Below are 4,098 nucleotides of genomic sequence, written 5' to 3' on the forward strand. Positions count from 1 at the left end.
ATAACTGAAACCCTAAGGTTATGTAGTCCAAAGTCAAGAAGGCTGGAAGCGACGTTGTCCATAACATGTGTCTCACTGCCCTGGTAAACACAAATTGAAATTTGATAACTAGGAATGTTACTAAAATAATAAAACTCATGGAAGCAGTAACTAGGGAGGATTTAGATAGAGAATAATTAACCATGAAATTATGATCCAACCCAATAAAGTGTCAAGATTCATCCAACTAATTTCAGAGTCTTGTTTTCATGGCAGTTAAAAAGGTAGGAGATAGGAGAAAAATGATCTTATCTGTAGCCTCTCCTCCCACTGAACAAGTGAATGATTGTCTTTACATTCGTAGCTGATTTGTCTTTGTAATTACATTTATTGGTAAAAAGATAGGGAAGTTCAGAGTATTAAAATTAAATGACAAGCTTAATTCTTTGGTGCTTGCTGGTCCAGAATAATGCTACTGAACATGAGTGTATTTGAGCATTTACATTAAACATAGTGAAACATACATCACTTGGTGTCAAGGAGCTAAATTATACTACATCCTTATAAACACCTGCCTTACTATGTAAGGACCTGATTCTACTCCCATAGTAGCACTAGGACGTTTCAATGGGAGCTTGAATCATGAACTCACATTTTGAGGTAGGGGAGTCTTTGAAACAGATTAATCAGAGAATACTAGGAATTAGCAAAAAGAAAAGGAGAACTTGTGGCACCTTAGAGACTAACAAATTTATTTGAGCATAAGCTTTCGTGAGCTACAGCTCACTTCATCGGATGCATTCAGTTGGAATCCACTGAATGCATCCGATGAAGTGAGCTGTAGCTCACGAAAGCTTATGCTCAAATAAATTGGTTAGTCTCTAAGGTGCCACAAGTTCTCCTTTTCTTTTTGCGGATACAGACTAACACGGCTGCTACTCTGAAACCTAGGAATTAGCAGTTATCCTACTAGAAATCTTTCCCACCTGTGCATGCTCCAAACTGATCACTCTTGATGTATGCTGGAATACAGGACAGGGGAACTTTTGCAGTTTTAAAAAAAAAGTGTGTTTTCAAAAATGCTGGATAGCTTACATACAAACAGAATATAACATCCTTGAGGAGAATTTTTTCTTAAACACAGCAATACAACTTTTTGTGGAGACTGTATCTGCAAATGATTTACACAGTTGAGCCATATAAAGTTAAAATAAAATATAATAGGATGGAATTAAGAGGTGAGCAAGACAGAAGCCTTCACATTAGATTTTAAAATAAACGGAGTGCTGAGGAGATGCAAGCTGTCTCTCAGGTCAGCAGTGGCCAGACTGTGAAAGGATAGTGAAGGGGGTTGGTGCTAGCAGTGAAGACAGTAAAGAAAAAGCCAGGTTACTAGGTAGGTTACAGCAAGTCTATGATACAGGGTTATAAGTGATGCAGCCAATTTGGAACTGAATCCTGAAATGAAAAGCCAGGTAATGGAACCATTCGAGGTTGGGAATAATATGATTGTGCTTTTTATCAGGTTAAAATGCACCCGCGTGTCATTATTTGAATCCACTTTAATTGCATTTCTGCAAATGCACATAGATTTAAAATCCATATTTATAGATAGATTTCAGAGTGGTAGCTGTGTTAGTCTGTATCAGCAAAAACAATGAGGCGTCCTTGTGGCACCTTAGAGACTAAGGAATTTATTTGGGTATAAGCTTTTGTGGGCTAGAACCCACTCACTCCATGCATCTGATGAAGTTGTTTTTGTTGTTGTTTTTGCTGTTAGAGTGGTTGGCAATTTCTGGACACTGTTTTTTGTTGGAAAATGACGATTAATTAAAACAAAAACTGTTTTGTGGCAATGTATCAGTTTTGATTAAATTTTCCATCCTGGACCTGGGAAATCTTCCTGGAGAATTTCTGGTCAAAACAAGAAAGATTGACCGACTCCAGAATAAACAGTAATCCTGATGTCAGCTTGAACCAATGCAGAATGAAAACAAATGTCAAAACCTCAACATTTTTTATTAAACTGAATTCTTGTTTTAAAGCCAGGCCTTAGAATTAGGTAATGAAGAGCAGTATTCAGCAAACAATGTCTCAACCACAATTAAATATTGTGCCAAATTTAAAAACATTTCCAGCCATTTGTAAATTTCTAGATACAAAAGGGCCAGAAAACTATTTAATGGTTTTGAACACTTTGTGCACTTGTGAAACTCAAGGATAGTTCTGATTTAATACATGACGGGGGGATTTGGAATGAAGGACAAGAAGTTTGTGTTTGATGCATTGGCAGAGGGAGAACCACTGGAAGACTTAAAGGGGGGGGGTGATGTCAGAATGACAAGCCACTTTGAATGGATTTGGGGAGGGCGAGGTTGCAGGCATGAAGGCCAGAGAGAAGCAGATTACAATAGACAAAGCACAAAATGATTAGGGCTTGGATAAGAGTTGTGACTCTAGGACCCTGCAGGGGTGACATCAGTGGCCCCCAAAGCGCGAGCCACTAGCACATTTTGCCATAACAATACAAACCTAGACACCAGTTTCAACAATAAGTTATTCACTAAACCAGTGAAGCTGGGTTATGTGCACACTAAGAACCCTTTAATGGTAGAGGACTAGCAGTGTACTATACCGGCAACATGCTCCTGGTGTGGTTGCAGCTCTATCAGCAAAGCTGTACTTTATACCAGCACAGTAAAATCACCCCCCGCGAGCAAACTACTTGTACCAGTCAAAGCACAGGTTTCCCAGTATAACTGCATCTACACGAGGGGCTTCTCCCAGCCCAGCCGTGTTGGTCAGAGATGGCACCTTGTCCACATCCCTGACCACCAAAGCTAGGCTGGCAAAAGTCTAGTGCAGTCATAGGGTAGAAAGATCTTAATATATACATCACAGGAAGCATTGAGGTTGCTGTCCTTGACTGCAAGTCAAAATGAAAGGTAGATCTCAAGGCAGCTGTCAAGCTGATCTGGTGCTGATAGCAGTGATAGTAATATAAGCTACTTCCTCAGTTCATTTGCACATTACAATCCTATTGGTTCTTGGATTCACGGTGCGGGGGGCAGATATGCATATAGCATATGATTTGTGGTTTTGTTTATGCAAATTATTGATTCCTAGAACAATACTTTTAAGGTTGTGTTAATTTCATTAAATGACATCTAGTCTGTGTTACCCTTGATGGCAGGGTCAACGGAAGTCCAAGGATTGGATGGACCATGGGGACGGAACTACTTGTTCCTCTAGATCAGGACTGAGGTTTGCCTCACTGCTGACTTCGTTGCACCTCTTTTGGAGATAGAGAGGACTCAGATTTGATGGCTGTCAATCACCACCTTTTTCACTAGTACTAAACTCACATGAAAAAGAAACTAACAGCCATTGAATCCAAGTTTGTTCTGTAAGCACATCAGAATACACTTTGGTATTAGTACAATGGGGTGTGTGTATTGCTTTAACAGCCATCAAACCAAACTAGTACCTCACATCCTGGTAACCAAAATAAAGTCCTTAAAGGAGAAAATCTTATGCAGAATTGACAGCTCATGGCTTGAAAAATGAGCAAGTCAGTTTTGCCTTGACATCACCTAACAGCAGGTAACCACTATCCTGTGATATATTCTGTTGACACTGGGCTTGATTCATCCCCAGTCCAGATTAAACTGGTTTCTACTCGTATAACTCAGAGTAGGAATGTCCACCTGGAGGGGGTTTGCAGTAGAGGTACCAGCAATCCCTGCTGCATGGTGGGGTGATAGCCAGTACAGCTCCAGGTATTTAGGGTGGCTATGGTGCTTAAATTGACTGACTATATCTCCTGGGCAGCCTCCCATGGCATCCCAGTTGCTGCTCAAAGTTCCGCTTCTCCACAGGAACCTCCAGCGGGATCAAACACTGGAAACACTGCCTCCTATCCTCAGTGGCAAATTCCTTTTGGGCTGCACGGGCCTTCACTAGTGCAAGGGCAGTTCAGTTTGTACCTACCCTCCTCCACCTGAGAGATGAATAGAGGTCATCATCTCAAGTCTCTCAGCAATATGCTTCATAACTTCTACAGGGGAATTATAATATGCCCATAGGTTCCTTTCTTTTTAGTAAGGGCTAACATATGCA

The sequence above is a fragment of the Natator depressus genome, chromosome 2 (genome assembly GCF_965152275.1).
Source record: "Natator depressus isolate rNatDep1 chromosome 2, rNatDep2.hap1, whole genome shotgun sequence".
Classification (NCBI taxonomy): domain Eukaryota; kingdom Metazoa; phylum Chordata; order Testudines; family Cheloniidae; genus Natator; species Natator depressus.